The 11,363-nt window shown below is 38.7% G+C and overlaps 1 protein-coding gene across 10 annotated transcripts in view; it reads left to right on the forward strand.

Moving 5' to 3' along the window:
• The window catches only part of PAK3 (p21 (RAC1) activated kinase 3), a 362,804-nt gene that overhangs the window by 204,205 nt on the left and 147,236 nt on the right, over positions 1 to 11,363 (forward strand). The window contains exon 1 of one of the 10 annotated variants that reach the window (XM_019660235.1): positions 6,686 to 6,756. The exons of the other annotated variants lie outside the window; for them this stretch is intronic. The gene's annotated coding sequence lies outside the window, so the exon portion shown is untranslated. Of the gene's footprint in view, positions 1 to 6,685; positions 6,757 to 11,363 lie in introns of those variants that run through there. 10 annotated transcript variants of the gene reach the window in all.

Below are 11,363 nucleotides of genomic sequence, written 5' to 3' on the forward strand. Positions count from 1 at the left end.
CTTCTGGACGGCCGCTCACTGCGGCTGCTGGCTACACACGGTAGTCCATGGCAACCCACTGCCACAGGGGCTGCAGCCTACACCGTCGCCGGTGACTCACAGCAGCCCAGCTCCAGGTTCAGCTGTTGTTCAGCATTTTAGCTGTGGAGGGCAGTGTCACTGGCCCTCATATGTCGGATCCGAACCGGGGCCCTCTGGCGTCCCAAGCCAGTTCTTAACCATCGCACCACTTGGCCGGCCCTCACTGTTGTCACTTTCATTTGCTGGCACAGAAACTTGGGAGAAGGGAATGAAATAGACTCCTGATGCTAGTAGAGGAAGAGGTCTAGTCTCTAACCACAGGCACTCATCTGCCCTTCATTCTAATGCTGAAACATCTGCTTTATGGATAGAAGTTCTGCTCATTTCCAGGCTTTGGTCCCAAACACCACACTGGAGGCACAGTTTGCTTACTCTGAAGCCATGAGAACATTTGTGTCCATGTAAAAGCTGCAAGTAACTGAGAACTCATTCTATCATATGGAAATGTTGTATGATTGAGGAAGCATAAGTGCATGAGCTTTTTTTTAAAGAAGTTTTCATTCTATTTTTAAACTTGTAGAAAGTAGACAAAGCAGCTAGAAATAACAGCATTACAAAGAAATCTAAAACACATTCTGATCAATCAATGTAATCAAGCCACGTTTTCAGAAATGTCTATCAGAATTAACCTTGGGCTACTGATAACACAGTCCACACCTATGATTGCCTCATCACCACATCCCTGTTGGCCATTGCTATAGGGAATCTTATCTAGGAAACAAAACCCATGAATTTCCAGACCCAGAGTAGAACTAGATTAATTCATGCCCTGAAATAAATCACTTCCCAGTGTTTTCACTTCTAAATTTCTAACACTTCCCCTGTGGTTTTGGGTATGAATAACTGTTACATGTCTGTAACAAAGATGATCAATTATATTCTGATCCCAAATTAAAATGGGGACCTGTAGGTTAGAATCTCTTCATTGTGACACATGTGGCATCATTTTTGTTTAAATAGCTGGCAATGACTTTTCTGATAGCTAACATATATCATTGAAGAGTGTGTTTATTTCACAATAAGAGAAAAACACAAAGCCATTAAGATGGAGAAAAAGCCAATGAGGTGTCTGGAAAAGCAGTGGACTTGATAATTGGTAGCATAGAAAATGTCCATTTCCATAGTACCACGATTAACTCGTGAGAGAGTTCTTGCTCACCCAAGGCTGTGAGCAGAGAGAAGGAAGACAGCACTTCCTCAGTAACTCTGCTGCTTTAGCAAGTTCTCAGCTTATATGCTATTACATGTCCTAAGGAGAAAAAGAATAAATGAATATATCTAACTCTTCCCACTGATTAATGCTGGTAATCATCCTTGCAACAACTGCTAGCTTAACAGCTTCATTAGCAGACATAAAAGGTATATTTCCACTTCTCTTGCATTACTTAATGGTAACCTAATTTACATTGGGCCTCTTTTCATGCTTTAAACACCCTCTTGAAAGCATGAGCTTTGAAGTCACACAGACATGGGATTGTATAGCCTTACTCTTCCACTTAGTAGCGCTATGACCTTGACAAGTGACTTGATGTCTCTGAACATCAGATTCATTTGTAAAATGGAAATAATAACACCTCAATGGTTATGCAACTTATATTAACTTGCACATGAGTAACTTTTAGCAGAGTGCCAGGGACATAATAATACCTGAATGAATGGTGGCAATTTTGTTTATGGCTTGTGAAATCTGTGGCAGTAATTATAAACATCTTCTGTTGGTAGAATAAATTACTGCAAAGCATTTCCTACATGCGGACCATTTGAGGTCCTCACAACCTCTTAGTGTTGTAGTTACCTTTTGTACATTAGGAAATGATTCAGAGGGACCAAAGGATGTATTCAAGGTCATGAAGCTCATTAGCAGCAATGCTAGGCTGAGGAGGTACCAGTCCATACTGAATATTTTCATCTTTGCTTGGCAAAGCCTTTTGGAGCTACATTTAGCACATAAGAGCTGCTTAAACTGAACATAATCCTTCTTGTAAAAAACAGTGTATAAATGCTTGCTACAGTTTATCTGCTAGCCAAGCCACATTGTGTTTCTCTCTGTATCCTATGTGATGCCCAACACATTTATAAGAGAGCAATAAATATGACATCATAAAAGTACCCTTTGCAACAAGGCTGAATGATATATGGCCATAGTGGTACCATTCACCACCAAAATTCGAGGTCTGCTGTGTGGTTCTGTTCATGCTGCTGGAGTAATACCAAAATGTCTAGAATCTGGACATGCATAATGAAATGTCTCGATGCAGAGCTGGACACGTGAGCTGAAGCTATTACCTACCCAGTTGCACTTTACTCCCATGCTGATAGTCTCAAAATTAATGTCATAATGCCAAATAAACATGTGAGAACAACTGCTACTATATTTCTGTTTATTACCTTAATCTAGCTGTCTATATTGAGAGGAATTGATTTAGCTAGAGAGGTATTTTTTCTACTACTTGTAAATTGATGTTTCCTTCACCTTTTTGCTACTTGTTATGTAGTTTATAACTCTCAGAGACAAGATGCTTAGATACACATTTGTTCTGCTTCCCACTAGATATTCCTAGTTTAATCTTTACTGAGATAGCCAATGTATCACTGGGTTCTCCCTTCTTTGTATATTGACTTATGCAAAATTTACATATTTGCAGTCCATTTGCAGATATTTAGTCATTGTAGACTTTTTGTGTGTTGGTAGAGTCTGTATAAAAATTTAGGGCCGGCTGAGTGGCTCATTTGGTTAAGAGCTTGCTCAAGAGTGCGAGTTCTGAACAACAGGGGAGCCGGTTTGATTCCCACATGGGTCTGAGCTGAGCTGCCGATTAGCTGCCAAGGATGGCTTAGCTAAAAAAAAAAATTTAGGTGAATTTTCTATAAAACTCAAAAGTGCTGTTCGATTGACCCAAACCAGAACAATGTGCTGCTATTATTCCCTTAGGAATATGATTATTACCTGTGGTCCAATGATGGCTAATACAAGGGGTCTCCAAAATAAGCATATTTGTTATCAGCCCACCAACTTCATCAGTTTTTTTATTAGTGTGAGGTGTACAAAACAACATAGTGATTAGACATTCACATACCTCATAAAGCAAAACCCCAATAAGTCTATTACCTATATCACATTGTATATAGTTGCTACAATATTATTGACTATAATTTCTATGCTGTACTTTACACCCTTGTGACTGTTATCTTTTCAATTATAGTTCACATTCAATATTATTTTATATTAGTTTCAGGTGTACAGTGTAGTGGTTGACATTTATATAACTTATGAAGTGATCTCCCTGATAAGTCTAGTACCCTGTATTTTTAATCACGATTCCAATCTAGTTGTTTATGCTTACTTCAAAAACAAAACAAAAACAGAAACTGAGGCACAGTTCTGTTTGGAATCCCCCCAAAAAACTAAAGGCTACACTGTGGATGTAATGTACAACATGGTGACTATAGTTAGTAATACTGTATACTTGACAATTCACATAATGATGTATACTTGAAATTTCTGAAAAGAGTAGATCTTAAGTGTTCTCACCATACCAAAAAAAAAAAAGTAACTATGTGAGGTGATGGATGTGTGAGTTAACTTGATTGTGGAAATCATTTCGCAATGTATACAAATGTCAAACCATCACCTTGTATACCTTAAATAAATATAACTTTTATTTGTCTATTATACCTCAGTAAAGCTGGAAAACCACTAAAGACTGAAAAAAAATAGGCCTACCAAACTACTCTAGGCCTCGTGAGATAAAAATATATTCCTACCCAGATTTCCATTCAGGTCCATGAGATCAGTTAATCCCACCAGGCCTAGCATCCCTGCCATCTTTGGCCAATGTCTAAAACAGTGTCCTTTCTTGAAATCTCTGTTCTCCTGTCTTTCTATTCTCATACAACCTGTGCTTCTTATCCCCTCATTCATTTTCTCAATGTTGTCTGTCTGCAGAATTTTTACCATGTTGCTACCTGGGACATCCCACACCATGGGGGAAAAAAACCCCAACTCTTCAACCTGAGACATCTACTACATTGTCATCCAAATAGTAGTTCTGAAATTCAAAGCTAACATTGCCATTCCATTACTTGAAAGGTCTTCATCTAGACAGTAAGGGTTCAAACCACAGAGAAAGGCATACAGGACCATTCTTCATTTGGTCTCTACTGCTCTTATATTTTTGCCATCGCTCCTCTTTGCTGTAGTGAAATAAAGTTATCTGCAGTTCCTCTAATACACTGTGTTGTCTCTAATTTCCTCTCGACCTTACAACTGTTATTCTTTGCTCCTGAAAATTTCCCTCCCCATCGTTTGGTTACTCGTTCTTCCTAATTCAGCTCAAGTATACTTCCTCTGTGAATTCTGCTTCTCCAGGCTGTTGGAAGTCCCTTTCTCTGTCCTTCAGTAGCAACCTGTTGTCATGGCCAAAACCCATTATATTTTAAGTTTATTCAAGGGCAGGGACTAGACCTTGTTCATTTCCTACCCTAGAACCTGGTGAATTCCTACTTATCCTCCAATAGCCTGCTCAAAAGCTATATCCTCTGAATCCCCTGGGGAGCATTAGCTAACCTTCCTCTGCTGTCCTTCCAAAGCTTCCTCTGACTTTTTGGGCACATACTAGACATTGTAAATGCTGAATGAATGGATTTATGAGGGTTTAATGATTTCCTCAAGATCACAGAATAATCCAGAAATGGAGCTGGAATTAGCTATTCTTCATTTGCAAGAGACAATTATTTTGTGTTTATAAAAGACCTGCTAAAAATTAACCCCCCTCCCAAATTAAAATTGCATTACAGGATAAAAATTAGTTCTTCTAAGAGAAGAGTTTACTTCTAAGAGAAATGAAAGAGTTTCTTTTCCTAGGCTCTCTGTTCTTAATACATTTACCCCAAAGAGGTCTGTCCTTCTCATATATGGCTATAGTTACAGAAAATGCTTTACATCAGGCCATATTGATTCCTTCTTTTATAGTTCATCAGGAGCCGATGTTATTGCTTTGTAAAAAAATCTTGTATGTTTTACTTTCTTCCAGAGTTTAGAGATATGTTCTCTTCCTTACATAATACCAGCATCATGTAGTTCAGTAAAATCAGGAGCAAGGTCAAACAAACAAACAAACAAACAAAAATGAATCTAGCATGTTTGGAGTATTTATTGATTAGATTATACGATTGAATATTGGCTTACACCAACGTAGTGCTTTCCACTTTTCAAATCCTGGTGAACTCCTACTCATCCTTCAATACCCCGCTTCTACATGCTCTGGTCTCTCTGGATACATTAGTTATCCTTCCTGCTATATCCCTCCAAAGCACTCTGTGCCTACCTGGGTTGCATCACACTGTAATCTCTATTGCATGAATGCATGTCTGCCATCCTTACTGAACTTTGAGCTCTTAGAAGACAGGAACTAGCCTTCATTCATCTCTCTTTGTATATACCCTGACACAATACCTGGTATATAAAAATGTTGGTGACATGGGGATGAAAGGCAAGGCAATGATGTTTTTTGGAACAATAGCAAACCCTTTCCTTATATATGAAGGTGTGATCATTGCCACTGATTTCTCATACAATAGGATAGCTGTCAGTTAAAGAGAGTCTTGCCCTCTTCTGAACTCTGCAGTCCTCTTTTTTTAGCTCTTCATTTTGCAATACATATGCCCTTATTTGTTTTATAATTATATTTGTATCTGTATATTGCATATACATTTTAGATAGAAGCCAGGGATAAAACTCACTGCTCAAGCATATAGCCTCAGTCAGCGCTGGGCATTTATCTCTTTACTCCCAGCATTTTGAATGGTGCCTCGAACATAAGCTTCAATAAATATGTGTTGTTTGAATAAATGAATACATGTACAGATGGGTTGCTTAAGAGGCATATTCTCAGAGTTACCATCTGGCCTCTTAGAGAGTAGTAGGTGTCTGTTTTGGTCTCAGGATTATTTGAAATGAAAGTCAACCAGAAAACAAGAAGAAACCATGTAATTCGTTGACTCTCCTGTAAAAAGCAATGTTAGACTGACATAAGATCTTTTCTTTTCCATTTTTATACAGCTGTGTAACCTACAGACCCTAATTATTAAGCTAGGCAGAAGAATATAAGGCATGCCCAGGCTACCCTCTAAAAGCCAAAAAAACTGGCTGGTGGTTGGCTGACATGATTGTGAGTGCTGGGAATGTATAAGGCTCAATCTCAAAGAAGAAGGAATACTCTGAGATGAACATTGTTTCATACAAACTTATAATGCATACACACACACACACACACACACACACACACACACCAGGGGTGCCAAAAAATGTATACAAATGACGTGTATTCATCTTTTGTTATTGGTATATATTGAGTATTACAATTTTGATACAGTTTTTTTCTTTCTTAAAATGTGTATACATTTTTTTTGGCACCCGCTGTATATTCTATTTATTTATTTATTTATGTATTTATGTATTTATTTATTTATTATAAACACTGAGCTTTCCTCTCCTTTCTCTCCTCCAAATGTTTGTCAGGATGTATTATAAGCCACGGTACAGGCTCTGCAGGAGTAATTTGGAAACTCTACTGACTGACTCTCCCTCAGGCCTACTGACTCCAGCTCCTGCACCAAACCCTGCTTCTGCTTCATCTGCAGTTTTCCTACCAGAATATCATATCTTTCTTTGAGGTGAGGGCTAGCTAGACCCTGTGATCTCAGACTGGGGGACTCCCAGTGCCACAGAAAGTTTAGGCACACAGCACTCTTCTCTTTTTGTGTGTGTGTGTGTGGGGGGGATGAGGGGACAATAGGGTAGCAAAGCTAATTGTGTGCTGGAGTAGGGATCTGTTCTAGCATAAACCAATAATGAGCCATATCTCATATAAGTGTACAGTAATATGCTCAACTGTGAGGTCATCCTTCAGATCTGGCTTTTGTTACTAGAAGAATTTTCTTTGCATAGATTATGACCTTTTCTTAGACCCTTTGTCAGTTTTCTTGAAAGCAAAAAAAAAAAGGTCTTTAGTGGGGGTAGGAGGTAGGAAATTCCTAGAACTAAGACTGTAGCCCACTGAACGTTATCTCCTACCATTTGTAAAGTGGGATAGATGGAAAGTACGTTCCATTTTTCCTTTAGTATTTGAGAGAGCCTTTTTTTAATAGATAGTATTTCCTCTTCCTTAGCCATAGCCCTCAAATAAGATGCTGAGATGCATACTCGGCTCTTTTAAAATGTGGGCAGGTGAACTTAGGTCAAGGAACAAAAGCTTGAAGAAGAGTTGGTGCATTTATGCCAGCTCAAATTCATTGACCTTCAGTTCTGGCAAGATGCCATTTTTTTTTTGGTGAAATATGAGCATTGCTAAATTGATCTAAATTCCTGCTTTAGAAATAACACCACGGTCTTGATTCACCCCATGTAGCTCTTCTATTGAGACAGGCAATAGGCACCTTCCTGTAGAAAGTTGATTTGGGTACAGACAAAATGAGACTAGAGCAAGGACCTAGAATGATGAGCCAGGACACACAGGTTGGAAGACAATGTCCAGGAATCTATATGGTTTACAAAAAGCCATAGCAAATTCTGGAATTGAAATTTTAGGCTTAGAGTTGAGGAAATTTGTGGCCCTTTCACTGGAATGAATCAGAGAAGGGTATAATTATCACCCATGGATAGTAACAGGAGTAGCCAAAACCCCAGAGACTTAAGATGTTGGTTTACCATATCCTGCTCACTTGGGCTGTTAATCTGCATCTATTTTTTTCCATCTGAATGCTTCCTCAGATACTACATTCTCTTTTGAGAACTAGGAAATGTTTTATTACTAGGCTTTGTTTCCCTTTACTTTTTCCCACACATTTCTTTAAGGCATCATTTAAAGTAATCACTTTTTTATGCTTAAAATTTTTCTGCCTCTGTTCTTTATGCACTTTATTTTCTGTTCTTAGAAGCATCAATGTTGGAAATGAAAAGCTGAAACCTGTAATAATGCCTCAAGTTGCAAATATAAATACACATCAGATGATTATTAGCATTTTCTTGGCATGAGCTCATGTAGCCTACACAATGAATAATGAAGTATGGTGATGCATGCATTTAGAAGCTTAAGAAGTCATTGGAAATAGAACTGTTTGTCCCACATAATGTATGCAGTATACGAGGTCTGAATGCTGGAGTATACCTATTGATTTCCTTATTTGCAACCTGTCATTGAAATTTGCAACTATAATATGCTAGCTTATTGGATTCAATTAATGTCAAGTTCCTGCTGAAAACAATGGAAGTCACTCATAAAGATGTTAGCAGAGAACAGGACTACAGAAGAACTGACCTCATTTGCTTGTGTGTATGAGAGATAATATGAATGTATTCTATGAGAGTGTGCTTGTATGTGTGTCAGTAGTAAGGTATCTTTTGCAGGATCTAAGATTGAAACTAGGCAGCTGTAAAAAGAGCTAGTTACCTCCCTTGCTTGTCTGGCTGTTTTTGCAAATCTGCCTAACAAGTAGATCAGCTCCACCTGATTAAATGATCTTAGAAATGGCTTCCCTCCATTACACACTGTAATGGTATCTCCCAGGCGAGGCTCTCTGAAACACCACACTCCTGTCTCTGATAGCAGAGTTCACTTGGTGAGTGCCCCAGAAAAGACAAGCTCCAAAACCAGGCCGTCTAAGAATTGGTATCACTGGCCAAGGATACCTGTTGGAGTTCTGTTGAAATCAGTAAGTACCAGCCTGAAATGGGTTGAAGTGAAAAAGCTAGAACTATTATATGAATATTTTTGGAGGATAAAAGTGTATATATGAAGAATGTGTTTCTTTGTGGGTTTATTTGGATACACGTTGTGTTGGTATAGTGGAAAGGGAATCGAGAAGAGTTTGAAATTCTAGTCTCAGTTCTTTCACTTGTTTTGTGATTCTGGGTAAGTCACTTAATCTTTTTTTTTTTAAAGTCACTTAATCTGTATGCTCTGTTAATTCCTTATATGGGAAACGGGAATGGTATTCTCTTCTTGACATGTTGGTGGCAAGACTTAGAAGCTCTTTGAACATTACAGAGTCGTGTAGTAGAAACTGAGGTATTGATAATCAGATGGTAGCTGGTTTCCATGTGATGCGTAATTGCTTGGCAGTTAGACCAGTGCCAATATTTCCAAACATTACTGACTCAGATCTTCTCTGAGTGGGCATATACGCTTATGCAACATTATGAAAAACTTAGAGCTGCAACAATTGCATAGAAAATGTAGAGTTCCATTTCATTACCTCACATGTGTATTTAATGCCTACTGGGAACAAGACACTGTTTTAGGCAATATGAAAGCATTCAGTTATGACAGAGGGGGCCTTACCCTCAAGAAGCTTATGATCTAGTGATGATCTGGATGGCTCAGGTTAGTGGTTGGTCTGTCGCTTGCCCACCTAGTCTGGGAATGGGAATATGGGTTTAGAGCTGCTGGGAGACCCAGACCAGGCTTGTTCTCCTTCCTGTAAAATGAGATGAATGCTCTTTTTCTCCTCTTTGGCATCCTAGCGTATTATGGGAGTTAATGTCTGAAAAGTTGCTAGACATCTGCAAATGCATGTTGCTGTAGAAATGCAATGCAACAATATAATTTTTCTTATAAATTACAATATTTTGTCCCTTTTGTGGAAAGATACATGATTCATCCTCCTCCCCCTCCTCCTCCTCCTCCTCCTCCTCCTCTTCTTCTTCTTCTTCTTGTTCTTCTTCTTCTTCTTTTCAATTAAAAACATCCATTACATCTTCTTACATTGTCAGTCATAAGTGTCTGAGCTGGTTGGTTCAGTTGCTAATAATGCAATAATGCTAATAATAAAAAGATAAAGTGGGTTTAATATCAGTGGAGACTAGTTAGCAAAGCAGAATTTGTTTCCCAGTCACAGTCTATACCTGGAAGTTCAGCTAGCCATCTTAAAAATGTGTGCTTTTGTTTACAGGGAGCCCAGGAAAGAGCCAGCAGGTAACTCCTGGATCATTTTTCCCACTAACAAAGTAATTCAGTGTATGTATCACACTGATAGTAAAAGTAGCAACCTCATCCTCAAATACAAAGAGTAGCCCAGTGTTGAGATCATTGTCTAAGGAGACATTGGCTGACTTTAAATCTATGAGTATGTTTACTGAATACCTCAAAGTCTGGAAGCTGTCATTAAGAGTTCAATTTCTCTTGATGTATAGAGCTAATTCTTGTTGTAAAGATTTCTCAAATTCTAGAAGTTTGAATTATCATGTTTTATTACGCTTTTTAACATAATGAGAGTTCTGTGACTTGTTTACTACAATTTTGAGATCCTAAAATCCATTTTCTGTTATATATGCTTGTATCAGGTTGGCTGTCATCTCATCAGCTCAGGGTGTCTTGCAACCCAATTCTTCATGTAGCTATCTCAGAAACAATAGGAAGTTCACCCTGGAAATTTCCCCTAGGCTACACCTCATTCCTGTGTTGGACACTCCAGGTTCATATGAAAAGGAAACTAAGAAATACTGGTGTGCTCATCAACTTGTAGTAATAACCTTGTGTGGCTGACACTTTTGGAGCTTTACCTCTGGGTTTATTAGGCCATAGCTGTGCATCTGCTGGCCTGGGCTTTTGTTTTTGAAAGGAGGTCAGTATTAGTTTGTCTCTCACTGGGAAGATATGCAAATAAACAGTTATTTAGGTTTTGAAAGCAGACAGGATAATAGATATGTGGGTTGTCTCTGAATGCACGAGGTCTGATGAAAATTTATTTCAGTTGTCTATGGCTTAATAGATGGTCTTGCAAGTTGTAGGGCCAGTGTTTCTGGATTCTCACCCTTCACACACGTGGGTAGAACACCTGTGGCAAATGGGCACAATGGGCATTTTTGATTGCATGTAATTCAACGTGTATACCAGAGTATGAATTTTGGCCACATTAGCTAGAGTATGATTGATTACCTATGTTTCCCCTTGACTCTTGGAACATGCAAGTTGGTGGCTTTTTTTAACCTACTAAGCATTCTATGTCTAGTTTGGCACTGCGCTGATTAAGAGAACGCATCTTGGAGGAATGAGAGAATGATGACAACTGTTTATAATGCCTAATCATTTCATTTAATGTTGCCATGCCTCTTTTTTTTTTTAAAGATTTTTATTGGGGAATTGGGGGTTGGGAACAGTCCTGGGGAATTGGGGAAAGGGAACAGACAAGTTGCTGTTGGTTTGTTCTTCAGTCTAGTTGAGGAGGACGTTGCTTCACTGGCCCAAGTTGGCACCATCATTGCGCTCTTCCCGGGCGAGGCA

This window comes from Hipposideros armiger, unplaced genomic scaffold, assembly GCF_001890085.2.
Source record: "Hipposideros armiger isolate ML-2016 unplaced genomic scaffold, ASM189008v1 scaffold_314, whole genome shotgun sequence".
Classification (NCBI taxonomy): domain Eukaryota; kingdom Metazoa; phylum Chordata; class Mammalia; order Chiroptera; family Hipposideridae; genus Hipposideros; species Hipposideros armiger.